This window comes from Erpetoichthys calabaricus, assembly GCF_900747795.2.
Source record: "Erpetoichthys calabaricus chromosome 1 unlocalized genomic scaffold, fErpCal1.3 SUPER_1_unloc_25, whole genome shotgun sequence".
NCBI classification, from domain to species: domain Eukaryota; kingdom Metazoa; phylum Chordata; class Cladistia; order Polypteriformes; family Polypteridae; genus Erpetoichthys; species Erpetoichthys calabaricus.
In genome coordinates this window covers 560,980-577,429 of record NW_026261591.1, presented here as the reverse complement: position 1 = coordinate 577,429, position 16,450 = coordinate 560,980, and the positions used below count along the sequence as shown (strand labels likewise).

Here is a 16,450-nt window from a genome sequence, read left to right as displayed (position 1 = left end):
TGTTTCAAGGTGTCTCTGTAAAACCCCCTGAGAAACCAAACTTACCTATTAAGACAATAAAACTGAGCTGAATTTAACAGCTGTAAAATAAAATATTCTGCAGTAACTAAGCAGAATTTAAACGGCATGAAGTAGTTCAGTTTATGATGAACACGATGTGAACAGAGTGCAGTGACATTCTTTCTTACAAGTTTAATCGACACAACACACCATTGTTTGTGTGCAGATCCATTTCATGTGAATAGTTTTATTCACCCATATTGATACAGAGCCAGTTCATTTTTAGAACTTTAAAAAAAGGAAATACAATACACTTTTTCAGATCATTTTTATTGAATAAATAAATGGTATGTTTAAAAATAACAAAAGTGAAATATCTGTGAACAGTGTTTGTCAAAAAAAATTACACACACAATGAAAATGGCCAACAATGGGGAGGCGTTAAAAACTATTAGGGAAAGGGAACACAAACATATTTGCAGATTTTTATACCTTGGTATTAAAAAATATGTTAGGCAAAGTTTTGAATACAGTAAAAGTAAATCATTAAATTTGTCAAAAAAGGAAAAATGCTACTTTAGCTTTATGAACAAGATACTACTCAGTCAGAGTTATTATCCAGCAATTTTCCATAAAAAATCTGTTCTATTTAAACTGACATTTTTCCTGATCTGACCCTTAACATTTGTTCACTAATAATATTTTTATATCACCTTTGCTTACAAGTGTAGCTCAAATTGCTCTACAAAAATATACAGTTACAAAGAAAATCGCAGTCATTATAAAAGTAAATAAGAAGCAAATGGAGGGGTCCTTGTCCTTTGTAATAAATACATTGCCTGGTCAAATGGCCGGGGACAAAGACAAACTTGCAGCTTTCAAATATGCTGGAGATAATAAACCTGTGGGGGTCACAAGCCAAAGCCCACACAGCCCCCTCTGCACATCCCAGCATACATAATTGTAGCCGTCTCAGTCCAATAACAATTCCATTTCAGGACGTCTTGTGTACTTTGTTTCCCTCTGGCATCACAGGCAGTTTGAGTTGATGTAACAAACAGTGGAGATGCATGGGAGCACCATTGCAATAAACTGGAAAAAGACAACAGAGAAAATCAGCACAGATTAGTGCCCAGTGCAGATCTTACAAACTGTACACAGTACCATTTCTAATCTATTACAACCAATGCAAGTAATTAAGAAAAGCCAAATTAGAAATTTTGAAATGATCGACATTTGTAGCCTGGCACTTCTCTATTGGCAAAGCATTCCAGATTTTGTTGCATGAGTACAGAAAGCTGCCAGTTTTTATGGTTGATCTTGGAATAAAAAAGCAAAGCAATGTTTGGGAAAAGAAATGTTGGGAGCAGACACATCAAAATACAGGCAGGGTCTAAAATACTCAAAGCCTTCTAATTATTTAATAGAACCTTGAAATCAATTCTATGTGTGTCAGGCAGCCAGTGCAATGAGACTGAGACAGTTTTTCAGAAGAAAAAAAAAAAACAAAATAAGCCAATACCTCGTGATCACTTGGCAAAGGCACAGCAGATCAGAGCAGTGGTTGAGATGGAGGATTCTAGAAGTGCAGGCAGGAGGACCAGCCACTACTTCAACAGGGCACACATCTCTCCTTCCTTCTTCTTTAACTGCTGCTCCATAGCATGACCAGACTCTTCTACTTCACTGTAGCTGTGAAAAACATAAACACACAGTAGATATTCACTCACAGAGTTCAAATATTAATAAAGTGTACCCTTACTTCTTGTTGTGCCTCCTTCCTTGGTACACCTACAGATCAATTATTACCAAAGTAAAATATCACAATAGATAAAGTTCTGCTTAAAGTCAAACTAATAATAATAATTAATGTGGTGTTTTGTTGGATTTTGAAAGAACCCCCAACTTAATTGTCATTATATGTAGCATCATTTTTTTTCTTTTACATTACACATACAGTCGACATTGTGTTACAATCTCTGTATATGTGAACTTCTCATGTGATTTGCTCAGGTGTCATTACTTACATGAAAACAAATGTGTTTTTCTCTCCTGCCTTATTTTTTAATTTAAAATTAAGTCTCGGTTCTTTCAAAATCCAACAACAAAGCACAGTAACTTAAGAAAATGTTATTTTGCAGAACGGAACAACATCGCTGTATAGTGACTGCTGGTACTAATGCACCTCAGTCTCTGTGTTTGTGAGGATTCACACTCTGAGGCTTTCCTGTCTAAAATTAAAAAAGCCGTGTTAGTTACTGGACAGAGTGAGCAAGCATACAGTACAATATTCAAAGCAGCAAAATATTACAGATCAAGTAATAAATATGGGGAGGCTTTGCAGAAATTGTGCACAAATTACTTCTGAAACTAAAAGTCTCGGTAGACTTACCTGTAGAAATAGCAAATCTAACATGAACTGCACATCATCTTGAATTGGAAATCTTAAAAGCAGAAGAAAAGGACATCCAGATGTGTCTCAGAATGCGGGTACACTGGCATCTGTTCAGCCACATGGAAGGCTGGTTACCACCAGGCATCCTGTAGGGTCAAGAAAAAAAAATACAATGAAGGGGCATTGTACTTCTAACTGCAGCAATAAGAAAATTTATTTCTAAGGAGCAAGCAAGCCTTCTCCATTATATTTAGTTAAATGTGTTTGTGTGTGTGTGTGTGTATACTCCTCCTAAACCAACAGCTTAAATCATAAGCTAATGACACGTGTCAACAGCAGGTGCCCAGCCTGTCATTGTGTCACATCAGATGCACACCACACTTCTCTGATGGCTTTGGACATCATAAATTTTAAAATTGTCTGTTTTCTGCCTTAGAATTTCTTCTACCAAACAAGGTTAAAGAAACCCATTTCAAAATTATGAGTAAATAGTAGCCAACTAACAAATTAATTCATAAGTATGACATTAATATATCGCCAAAGTGTAGTTTAGGTACAAATGAAGACACATCCCCTCTCACATTTCTTTTACTTCTGCTCCTATTCTAAAATGTTTTGTAAAGATTTATTTCTGTTACTGTCTTGAATGACAAAAGAATATCTCACTCTTTAATTCTTGTTGTTGTTCTGTGTACAATTTTGAAGACTTAATGTTAGAAAATGAAGTAACTGTGGTTTCCTTGCCTCATAAATTTCCCTATTCATAAGTGAAAAGTTCAGAATATCTGTTATATCTTTCCTGTATGGACATTAATTAATATGCTAGAAATAGCCTTTAAAAATGGAAAACACACTAAAATAATTAAAACGTGTAAGATTCTGATCTGCTTCATTAAAAATGTGTAATGCTCTTATCTGCATCTCGCTTTCTTGAAATAAATTAGCTGTTTTGCTTAATTATTAACATGCCGTTCACTCTTTAAGATAAAAAATGTGAAGAAATGTTAAAAGAAACAAACCACCAAATGCTAATAGGGTGTTAAGAAATAAATACATCGATTAACCCAAATACAGAAAATGCTGCGACTTTCACATTTACACCACAAGATTACAAATGTCATATTGTAACTAAAAATGAAAATCCTTATTGCCTTTTCATCAATACGATATACTTACAAAAAGCTATACGCATCCATTATAAAGTTCACAGACATACGTCGCATTTCATTTCGCTCCCTCTTCATTCGAATGGAGTTAAAATTTTCAGACGACAAATATTCTTCCAAGATGTTATAAAATTCAAAAGTTGTCATCTTTTCCAGTAAGAAGTTCACTTACAGACGGAGATAAACGGCAACACAAAAATGACTCGCAAGTACAATTCAAACCTGACGAGTGACGTGTGTCGTAAAACATTAGATATGCGCAGAACAAATTGGGCAGCATCATGAAATGAATTTTAATTATGCAGAGAGCGCATGCGCGAGACAAATCAGATGGGGACTCATGTCGCAAAGTAAAAAAACACAGATCAGGCAAGGTTGTAATAGTAAAGCTCTGCGCATGTGTGCGCATGCGCGCTTTTTGGGTTGTCTTTATGCGCATGCGCCTGTAAATTAGGCAGGCACCACAGATTCGGGTAGTGACAAGTCTTACTCAACCAGGCCGCCAATCTTCTTTGGCGGAAAAAGTAAAAGCAGTGGCCCTCCTCCGTCTGCGTGGTGTTCCAACATGTGTTCGATTCTTGCGGTTCCCGTAGGCAGGGCTAGTGCATGGAGCACAGAAAAAACAAAATAGGTGGTTTTTTTTTTGGTTTTTTTTTTTTGTTTTTTGTTTTTTGTGGGTAACTGATGTTTTATATACTATTTGAAATTAAAAAAAAAAAACTAACTCTCGTTTCCTCCCACAGTCCAAAGACATGCAGGTTAGGTGGATTGGCGATTCTAAATTGGCCCTAGTGTGTGCTTGGGTGTGTGTGGGTGTGTTTGTGTGTGTCCTGCGGTGGGTTGGCACCCTGCCCAGGATTGGTTCCCTGCCTTGTGCCCTGTGTTGGCTGGGATTGGCTCCAGCAGACCCCCCGTGACCCTGTGTTTGGATTCAGCGGGTTGAAAAAATGGATGGATAGAACTAACTCTCACTTAGAGGATCTATGCAGAACTTTTTACAAACCTGGCAGGATCTAATCAATAACACTTTAGAATAAGCTCTTCAAGCACTGAGGAAGCAGATTATCTCCTGTTTTCTTTTTCTTCTCCATTTATCTGTATTCACTTATTAATTCATCTGTTTACTTATTTTACTAGCTTTAAGTTTTACTTCTGGCCATGCTGTCTTTCTCAGGGGTCGGGGTTGATTTGTTTCAATCCTATTTTTGTAAAAATTGATCTATTTGTATGGAATGTTTTGTGATTTCAATAAAATAAAAAAAAAAACTCTACTTGTCTAGAAGCTAATAAATACATTCAAGAGATAGTATTAAAGATTCCTACCTGATACCACGTTTCTTGGTGTGGAGTCTAGTCTATGTAAAGTGATAAGCATATTTGTCTTAAGGCAGCATACAATTTGTAACCATGCAGCTTCTCTTCTACCCGATGTTGATCATGTCAGAGACACTGAGAGACACCGCATGTTAGAGTTAACAAAGCCGATGGTCATTACAACAGTACAGCATGTGAGCAAGACCCTCCTCATTAAATGTTTTTAGTAGTCAGTGATTTTCAGAACTGAGGCTGATACGTATTGTTGATTCTAAACCCAATGCGAGTAAATTGTGTGCTGCGGAACTCATTACAAATGTCTTCAAAACAGTATCAGTTGCCATCAACAGTGCGGTGAGGTTCATGGCTGTGAGGCACTGACTCCTTCAGAGTGAGATTTACAAATGTAAGAACCCAAAAAGAGTAGTCCATAATGCACATTGACTACTGGTTATGTTTCATATCTCATCAGCATTCTTTACTCACACATATAAGGAACATATTTGGCTAAGATGTAACCTGACATTTATAGCAGTGAGAGAGCAGAGAGAACGCATTTGCCCCTCCATGTGTTCTAAATTTGCCTTTGAAGTTCCACAATCCATCCTCATTCAATACAAATGAACATATAGAGTGGTGTACAAAAAAAAAGGATTTCAATTATGACCTTAACTGAAATATTTTGTTGTTTTTAAAAGCTTTTAACTCTGATGCTTTCAATTTTATTACAGACTATTCAACAAAAAAGGATAACAAGAAAAAACAAAATAATATATTATTTAAGGTTAAAATTGGGCGGCACGGTGGCGCAGTGGGTAGCGCTGCTGCCTCGCAGTTGGGAGATCTGGGGGACCTGGGTTCGATTCCCGGGTCCTCCCTGCGTGGAGTTTGCATGTTCTCCCGTGTCTGCGTGGGTTTCCTACGGCGCTCCGGTTTCCTCCCACGTTCCAAAGACATGCAGGTTAGGTGGATTGGCGATTCTAAATTGGCCCTAGTGTGTGCTTGGTGTGTGGGTGTGTTTGTGTGTGTCCTGCGTGTGGGTTGGCACCCTGCCCAGGATTGTTTCCTGCCTTGTGCCCTGTGTTGGCTGGGATTGGCTCCAGCAGACCCCCGTGACCTGTGTTCGGATTCAGCGGGTTGGAAAATTGATGGATGGATGGAGGTTAAAATTTAGTTTTTAAATATTGGAATTTTTTTCTTAGTCTGATCCCATTTCTATTTTTATACAATTGAAAATCGTTTATTGTCTTACCTTTATTTGTAAATGAATTCCATGCGCCTAACCTTCTCCACAAAAATCTACGTCACTTTCTTGTAAAAGTCCTCCTTATTTTTCCTTTAGTTTAAAAAGTCTTAATCTTCCATTTTGGCAGTCAGTCGGAACAAAAAATAAAAATATACAGCCTGCTGCAGTGCACTTGACTATCTGATATCGCTAACTTATCGCCGCCTCTGCGTAGAAGAACAGCAGCAACGAGCACCTGTTGGGCTCTCATGCGCCCCCTTAATGGTGGCACTTTACTGTCTGCTCACCATGTGCCTTTTCACTGCAGTTTTATGTCCGATCAGCAAGACAAAGATATGTCACACACATTCATTAAAGATATTAGACAAACTGTAGAAAGTCAGGGTGTGTAATAAACATGTCTGTAAACAATTACATTGGCGACACACAGAGACAGCAACAGGCAGACCAACCCCACGCGGTGCCGTTTACGTCAAACGCTGTTTCCGGTATGTGTGGACAGCATAAACTTGCGTGTGAATTTAACAAATATAATGTTAACATACACCGGGTTTTCTCATTACAGTATTCAACTTAATTTTTGCCAGATAACACCCGGACTTTATCAAAATATAACGATGTAATCTATTTAAAAAGTGCAATTCATAATCCATGACAATACCACGACAGTACGGAATGCGATGCGGTGTCATGCAGAAATTAGCAGGGCCTCTTCTGGAAAAGTACCAAAATTGTAAGTTTACTCTGACACATGGAATTTGACTTTGAAGAGGGATTTTAAAAAGGTTTCTGTTACAGTCATCTAAAATATTGATATCCTCACAGCGCAGCCAGGTCAGAACTCCGTCATCCTTCAGGCACCCGCAGTCGTACCTAAGATCCCTGGGGAGGTCATCCTCCATGTTCGCCCCACTTGTTGAGTTATTATTTAGGACTGAATGCATTGTTAACGTCACACACTCTCTGTACTGAGGTGATGTCACGAAAACAATTACAACACAGTCCACACAAACTCGCAGACTCATCAATTTTTGATCTAATAATTGTCAATATCACAAAAATTACATAATTTTAAGAAGATCAAAAGTGTGCTACAGTCAGTTCAATAAACTCTTCCTTTAAAATGTTTTCATTTACAGCATAAGAGGCAGAATCTCAATGAAGCGGAACTCGTGAGTAGTGATGAATATTATGCGACCCTGAGGAATTATAATGCATGTTAACGGGGACGAGTAAAAATTATGACTTTCAAAAATGAACACTGTAAATGTTAGCAATTCACTATATAATTTAAGAGGTGTGTGCATTTCCAAATTGATTTAAAAATTAAGTAAGCCATCTGTTATACTAAACAGTAACTTTAAACGATACTTCAATGAAGCGATCATCTATAACAATGAAGGTTCACACTGTCATGTTGGATGGTTGGAAGGCGCTGCTTGGCTGAAACAATTGATTGTGATTTGTCCTTAAAGGGAAGTGCTGTACAGCGATCAGAAATGAAAACACATATTTAAGCATACTGGACAGTTGTTTATGTTACGTTTATCTACAATATAATTTCAGTATGACTGTCAGAAAGTCCTTTGCCAGGTTAAATTGCGACCTCTAATGGCAAGAACATTAGAAACACTTGTAGAACTTTTCTTTCATATATTTCTGGGTGATAGTTCAGGCTTCGTACGTCATTTGTTCCTTTGTTTACTTGCTGCACGTTGTGAGAATAGTTTGTCCTTTTCTCTTATCACTTGAGCCATTAATGCTGTGCGTCCTTGCGGAAGAGTAAGTCTATTATAGATAATTTGATATAAAGAGGTTCAAATGTTTGTTAAACTTACACATGCAGAGTATTTAAAAGGTGTATTTGTATGTAATGTTGTGACTAGTGTATGTATTTAATTTTGTTTACAAACCACAGCAACATGAATTAAAGTACTTTCTGAATTCAGATTACATTTGAAGTTAATCCTTACTTCTATATTTGTTAAGGAGAGTTTACAAAAGTAAAGTTGTACCACTATGGAGTTAATAGCGGCACCTCCCGTGGCCAGATATCTGATCGTGTCTACTGTCGTTTGGATTTTATCTCACCCGTATTTCTTACACCAGCCTGCTGTACCGAGGCCAGCCCTCATTTATAATGACACCAGTGTCTCCAACTACTCGGATACAAAATTTAATAATTTTATAGTGAAATTCGTAATATGTATAATATACAATGTAAAATAAAATAATATATCCTTGACCTAAAGTATCAGACAAACTAAATTACTGCAAATCAATAACAAATATTAATTGCCAGCAACTACCTGAATTGTCATTTCAGTCTGTCAGTGAACTCAACTGAAGTGTGTAACATCAATACAAATTAGAAAATATCACTAGAGGGTTAAATATTAAATGTTTGGTAGACTTGTAACAAAGTGCTGTATGGCACTATATGGCTTTGAATGGGTCGCGGCTTCATAAAGCGTCCTTTGAACTGCACATGTCTGCTCAGTGCTTCAAACCACGATGTGCTAATTTCCACAGTGCTTGTCCGCTTGCCGTTTCAAATCCTTAGTCCATCAAGCTTCATTTGAACTATGAATGACGGAAATGTCAGGGCGAAATGAATGTTTGTAGGGCATCAATACATTTTAAATGAGTTGTCCCTGAATAATACTCAGGGTCAAGAGACACAACTCTAAATTATACCTCTTATAAATGCTGATTGGTAAAATGCTTAATACTGCAAAGAAGAGCTTTAGTATTACGGGTCACAACTCCTTCCTCACTTTCATGCTCTCTTTCCATAAATACCCCAACCCCTTTGCCTCTTTTCATTGATTTGTAAAGATTTATCAAAAGTAAATGCCTCTTGTTTCACATGAGTAACAAATCAAAACGTTTGACTGACAATTTCAATTGTTGCTATGGCTAATGATTGCAGGTTGATGGGTTTAAATGATTAAATATTAAAGTAATCACTTTCTTTCTTTCATTGATTGATTTGGGAGGGAGGGTACACGATAATTGTGTTAGTGACTGGGATTGCACTCCTGTAACAGGAGGAGTGGTTAGGAATGATAGAGACCAGAGAACCATCATTTTTATTTAAGGAAATGTTTTGTTATTATACTGTGCTGTGACTAAGACGACTTTTACTGATCGCCTATTCGGACCTTGAAGATGTGTTCACGAGGGAGTGATGTTACTGGTAAAGACATAGGCTTTTCTGATAGCATGTCCAGATAGATAGATACTTTATGCGAATTTTCCCCTTGGGATTAATAATCCAGCAGCAGCATACTCATAAACAAATATTAAATTAAAGAGTGATAAAAATGCAGGTTTCACAGACAGTAACTTTGTATAATGTTAACGTTTACCCCCCCAGGGCAGAATTGAAGAGTCGCATAGTGTTGGGGAGGAACGATCTCCTCAGTCTTTCAGTGGAGCAGGAAAGTGACAGCAGTCTGTTGCTGAAGCTGCTCCTCTGTCTAGAGATGACACTGTTCAGTGGATGTAGTGGATTCTGCATGATTTGACAGGAGCTTGCCTCTAGCGCCCGTCGCTCCGCCACAGATGTCAAACTGTCCAGCTCCGTGCCTACAATAGAGCCTGCCTTCCTCACCAGTTTATCCAGTGTGAGGTGTCCCTCTTCTTTATGCTGCCTACCCAGCACACCACCAGGTAGAAGAGGGTGCCCTCCACAACCATCTGATAGAACATCTGCAGCATCTTATTGCAGATGTTGAAGGACGGCCAGCCTTCTAAGGAAGTATGGCCAGCCTCTGTTCCTCCCTTGCACAGAGCATAGTATTGGCAGGTCCAGTCCAATTTATCATCCAGCTGCACTCACAGGTATTTATAGGTCTGCACCCTCTGCACACAGTCATCTCTGATGATCACGGGGTCCATGAGGGGCGTAGTCCTCCTAAAATCCACCACCAGCTCCTTGGTTTTGCTGGTGTGCAGTTGTAGGTGGTTTGAGTCGCACCATTTAACAAAGTCCTTCATTAGGTTCCTATAATCCTCCAATGTTATCAAGCAAACTTTTGCACGTGGCAGGACTCCGAGTTGTATTGGGAGTCTGATGTATATAGGCTGAACAGGACCGGAGAAAGTACAGTCCCCTGCAGCGCTCCTGTGTTGCTGACCACAATGTCAGACCTGCAGTTCCCGAGTCGCACATACTGAGGTCTGTCTGTAAGATAGTCCACGATCCATACCACCAGGTATGAATTTACTCCCATCTCTGTCACCTTGTCCCTAAGGAGCAGAGGTTGGATGGTGCTGAAGGGCGCTAGAGAAGTCCAGAAACATAATTTCTTACAGCACCACTGCCTCTGTCCAAGTGGGAGAGGAATCGGTGTAGCATATGGATGATGGCATCCTCCGCTCCCACTTCTCCTGGTATGCGAACTGCCGAGGGGTCGAGGGCGTGGCAGACCTGTGGCCTTAGGTGGTGAAGCAGCAGCTGCTTCATGGTCTTCATCACATGTGACGTCAGAGCGACAGGCTGAAAGTCATTCAGCTCAATAGGGACGTGATACCTTTGGGACTGGGATGATACAAGATGTTTTCCAAAGCTTCGGGGACTCTTCCCTGTTCTAGGCTCAGGTTGAAGATGCGCTGTACAAGGACTCCCCAGCTGTAACACACAGGCCTTCAGCAGTCGTGGCGATACTCCATCTGGACCTGCTGCTTTGCTGGCACGAAGTCTCCTCAGCACTCTGCTTACCTGGGCTGCTGTAATTGTGGGTGGGGGGAAAACTCTCTCCTATGCTGGTATCAGCAGAAGGATGGGTGGAGGGTGCAGTACTCTGAGGTGAGAGTGGGTTAGGGTGGTCAAACCTGTTAAAGAAGTTGTTCATCAGGTTTGCTCTCTCCACGTCTCTCTTGATGGTGGCATCCTGCTTCGAGCTGCATCCAGTGATGATCTTCATCCCATCCCACTCTTCCTTCATGCTGTTATTCTTCAACTTTGCTCCAGTTTTCTCCTATACTGCTCCTTCACCACCCTGAGCTGCACTCAGAGTTCCTTCTGATCACCACCTTTAAAAGCCCTTTTCTTCTGGTTCAAAAGGCCATTGATGTCACTTGTAAGCAATGGCTTGTTGTTAGCATAGCAGCATACTGTTCTTACTGGAACTACAATGTCCATACAGAAGTTGATGTAGTCTGTTGTGCAGTCAACAACGTCCTCAATGTTCTCACTATGTGACCCCTGCAGGATATCCCAGTCCGTAGTTCCAGTCTCTCAGAGCCTGCTCTGCCTCAGGGGACCAATTCCTGAATGAGCATGTGGTTGTAAGTCGCTCCCTCACTCTTGGTTTGTAGTGAGGCTGAAGCAGAACCAGGTTATGATCTGCTTTCCCAAGCACAGGCAGCAGGGTGGCGCTGTATGCATCTTTAACTTTTGCATACAGTAGGTCAATAGTCCTATTTCTCCTGGTGTTACATTCCACATACTGGGAGAAGGCAGGTAATGTTTTGTCCAGCGTCACATGGTTGACATCTCCAGAGATTAGCACAAGTGCCTTGGGGTGCTGTGTTTGTAGTTTAGCAACAGCAGAATGGATGATTTCACCTGCTATCCCCTCGTCAGCCCGAGGAGGGATGTAAACAATAACAACAATGACATGTCCAAACTCTCTGGCAAGTAATAGGGACGCAAACTTACAGGCAACAGTTTGATGTCCCTGCAGCAAGTGGAGATTTTGACGTTAACATGTCCGGAGTTGCACCACCATGAATTCACAAAGAGAGCTGTGTTAATCTGCACTGTTCTTTAGCTTTAGCACTCAAGTGGACTTTAATGTCAACCTCCATAAAACTTGCCGGGTTTTCTTTTCACCACAAGGGCATGTAAAGTGATGTCCAGGCGCTGTTTCATGTTGAATGACAGCTGTATTTAGTTGTGCAGCATGTACTTTTAGTCACATTACACTTTACATACACAGTACAGTATTTCAACTACAGAGTTTGGATCAGTGAATACTAACAGCGCTCACCTTGGAGTGTCCCGTGTGTGTGTCTGTGTTGCCGGTGAGCTGATCTGCGCGGTGTCTCTCATCCTCTCTGATGTACTCCGGGTGGACATCTTTGAAATTTGCTGTGTGGAACATTAGAACACTCTAGACGAGAACAGGCCATTCAGCCCAACAAAGCGCCAGTCCCATCCACTTAATTCTTCTAAAATAACATCAAGTCGAGTTTTGAAAGTCCCTAAAGTCTTACTGTCTACCACACTACTTGTAGCTTATTCCAAGTGTCTATCGTTCTTTGTGTAAAGAAAAACTTTCTAATGTTTGTGCGAAATTTACCCTTAACAAGTTTCCAACTGTGTCCCCATGTTCTTGATGAACTCATTTTAAAGTCTTGATCCACTGTACTAATTCCCTTTCATAATTTTAAACACTTCAATCATGTCACCTCTTAATCTTTTTTTTTGCTTAAACTGTATAGCAGAGCAAAATCAAACTGATCTGCCACAGTACTTCAAATATTATATCAGTTAGATCATTTAAGTTGATATGCTAGTTTTTTTACGGGTCCCAGCTAGGGGTGGGCGGTAGGACCAAAATTCTATATCACGGTATTTTTCTAAATTATCCCGGTTTCACGGTATTTTTTTCCCCATGCATGTGTGGATGTTACCACATTTTCACTGGAATTACTGGCTAAGAATAACCTATTCCACTGTCAAGAGTATTGTACAATGTACAAAAAAAAACATTTAATGTGCACACAAGTATTAATACAGGTTTGCATTGCCCCATAAAGTGATAGTTTTCAAGGGGGTGGCACTAATGGAGAAGGTATCACATTGCATGACAGATGCAGTCAAAATTTAGAACCTTTTTATTGAACAAATTTTGCAAAAAACTTAAACTATAATTTTGACAACATATTTTCAACCATACAAAGAGGCATTTAGACTTAGTAAAAATATCCAGAAGTGCTTGTCAAAAGTTGTATTGCACTGAATATGTCTTAGAAAAGGAATAAATAGTAAATATTTTTTGTAAACACAACTACACTTTCTGTTTATGTTAACAATCTCTGTCCACTGACACGTTAAAGTGACTTTTTAAACAACTTTATCATCATTAAAACTGCATAATATTTAAACTAATAAATAATAACAATAAAATAAATAATAGTATTATTACTGATAGTTGCACTATTATGTTCAGTGTAGAGAACTTTATCGCAGGTGTGACGAGGCTCCAAAAAACTGGATGTATGAATGGTTATTGCACAGGTTTAACTTAAATATTGTGTAAATGTTGGGTTTGTGATCTGCTGGTCGGAGACACGAACCACAGAATTCAATGCATGTTCTTCTGAGCGGGCTTTCTTTTTATTGCACGCGTGCTGTCTCTATCTGACGTACTAAAACCCCAGTTCCTATCCGTCCTTTTTCTTTCTTCACATAACCAATCACCACACGATAAACGTCTTTGTGAAATTAAAACTAGTTATAAAACTTAGCCCACGGAGTGTTCAGAACTTTAAAAATATCTTCGTTATACATGTTTTAATTATGCCATCCATTCAGAGTTGCGCCCATCTCTGAACGAGTCGCCAGCACATCAAAGGGATGAATACAAGGAGAAAACATACACTAGCAGGGTCAATATAGCACAACAAAACCCACATCCTACATGACTTTGAAAGGAAACTGAAGCGCCGAGTAAACCCACCAGAAAAACATGCAAATGCAAGCGCAGGCACGCCGCCGTGCCCCCCATATGATTAATGCATGCTTTAATGCATTTCACCATGAAAATTATATTAAGTATTTATTTTAGCATTCTAAATGTTCAGAGAGAAGGAAGATCATGAAGTGAATGTATTCTGTGCGGGGTTCGCTGCCGGCGCCTCCTCGTAGTGCAAGAAGAAGTCAGTTTAAGAATCACTTAACACAAAGCATTTAATGTTGTTATATAACTTAACACGGGGTTTGAAAACATGTCGTCACACTATTTACACAGTACCCAGGTACATTACACTGTATTAAAAACAAATAAAACAAGTACAACTTGGCTTGCAGTATTATCCAGGTAGTATAGAAACAGTATTTACACATCTGACCTTTTAAAACTAAAAGTATCTCCAGGCTCTCTGTCCATTTTCACCACGCAGCATTCCTATGCTACCGCCCACTATTGGTGGTGTAGCAAGTGAAAAAGAGCCCACGTGCAACAAAATCTGTGTTTAGCGGTGTAGCAGTGAAAAAGGTCCCCCACTTGAACAGTTTCCCACTGCGCCACGTTCCGAACGTCGTTCAGTGGCAATTTAAAACCGGTGTTGCGGTATAAGAAAAATCCATATCATAAAAAAAAATAAAAAACGGTTTTCGTGTATGAACCTGGTATACCTCCCAGCACATAAAGGGAGTCAAAGGAAACAAAATTGTGGATGATTTGGCAATAAAAGCAACTAAACATCTTATATTATTGAATTAGAATTAACAATTCAGTAAATCCCGAAGTTAACAGTCTGACACGAGCTGAAAATCGATGAGATGTGGCAAATCATGTGGGACACTGACAGTAAGGGAAGGCATATGTACAGAGTAGAAAGCAGAGAGAGATTCATAGGAAAAAGGGGGGCAGAACAAGAAGAGAAGAAATGATATTAACATGCATCGGGATTGGTCATATTAGGTTAAATTGTACACAATTCAAGACAAAGCAGCATCAGTCTGGAGTGGTGTAGATCACGTAATCAGCTAGGGACTGTAGAGCGTGTATTATTAGGGTGCGTGGCATGTAAATTACATCAAGTTCAACATTTTAAATCTCTAGGAATGGGTAAATTAACATTACAACAATTATTAAAGTATGGCATGACTGTAAATTGATTCATAGATTCATATTAAGCTATTTAAAAACTTCAATGTTATTTGGGAGTGCAACGTCTCGCTGAAAAGTCTTCACATTAAGAATTTGAACACGGAGAGACAAACAAAGATAAGTGCTCAGGGTTTGGAGATAACGTTTTATTAACCGGATGTGTAAGTTCTCATTCGCTCAGCTTGGAGTTACTGTACACGATTTAAGTGAGAGACGAGCAGCGCAACCTCCAGCCCACCACCAAACTTTACTCGAAGTCAATACCCTGTGGCTGCCCGCGTTTCTTTTCTATTCAATCTTTAGTGTGTGTGTCTCCTGTTCACTTAGCGTTTTCAGGTTTATTTTCTACTTCACATCGTCCAGTCACAAAGTCGCCACCCTCCTATTCTACATTTTAATTACTTACCGTGTATTCCTACAGTCCAAGGTCATTTGACAAAGATTAAGGAGAAAGTGGTGCAGATTGGATTGACAACTCCAAATGCCACCTTCAACTGACCAGCAGAAAGCTGGTAAATACATTAATTCCATAAATAATCACAATTTGAGGAAACCAAGGCCAACAAGCAGCCACTGTTAAACATAACATAAAATAGCATATTGATTTTCAATAATCGATTTGGTGGATTAATTATTAAGTAGGGGCTAAGATTTACCTCCTTCAGTGTTCACTGAGACAAATCACAGCACCAGCTTTTGATCTGAATCAGCAAGATCTACCCCCCAAAACAAAGTAAACCCAAGATCATAAAATCAATTTAAAAACCACCACCATCTCAAATGTTTACCTCTCCTGCCCCTCAGTCAGTCCACACGGTGGGGTGTCTTTCTCACAGCACAGTAATCACTTCATACACTAAATGATGCCCTCTTAAGAAAATACCAGTACAAGTCTCACCTCCACGCGGCAAATGGTCACCTGGTATGTCCACCTGTGCCAAACTCCCTAATTATGAAGCTGACCACCACGACCTCCCTCACTAACTGGCTCAAGTGACATATGTGTTGTATCAAAGTCTCTCTTCTGAGAGTTGGTACCCAAAAAATTAAAAACATGTGCCACTAATTTAAACAAACAAATTAAGCAGATCCAGTGATCAGCAATAGATAGAAATAGACTTAGTGGAACTTTATTAGTTCACAAGGTAGAAAGTTACAGAAATTCTTAAAAAAAATAAAAAAGGTAGATAAATAAGTCAATAAACATACACATACACTTTGGTCTGAACACACCACCAGAATGACTGTGAAGCAAGAAAAATTAAAAGAAAGAAAGTTCTGAATTGGCTGTCACAGTCAGCGTGAGGTATTATTTAGATGTATTTCTGTTGCTATAAAGGAGCTCCGTAGTGTTTCTTGACACACTTACGCGGAATGATTTAAAAGAACTCCATTTTACTGTGTGAGAGAGAGGATGTGCAGCATTGTTCATAATGGCACTCAGTTTTGTTTTAATCCTCTCCTCAGCTACGAACTCTAG

At 39.3% G+C, this 16,450-nt stretch overlaps 1 long non-coding RNA gene across 2 annotated transcripts; it reads right to left on the bottom strand.

Annotated features, from left to right (window-relative positions):
* Positions 1-401: 401 nt before the first annotated feature.
* On the bottom strand, positions 402-3,970 carry LOC114643021 (uncharacterized). Of its 2 annotated transcripts, none has more exons than XR_003714647.2 (4): positions 3,572-3,970; positions 2,393-2,541; positions 1,523-1,692; positions 402-1,092 (listed from the first exon to the last, which is right to left on the bottom strand). It is a non-coding gene; the product is annotated as an uncharacterized LOC114643021 (long non-coding RNA). The 2 variants fall into 2 exon arrangements; XR_007933968.1 differs by having other exon boundaries at positions 1,523-1,686.
* Between the last annotated feature and the right edge of the window lie 12,480 nt (positions 3,971-16,450).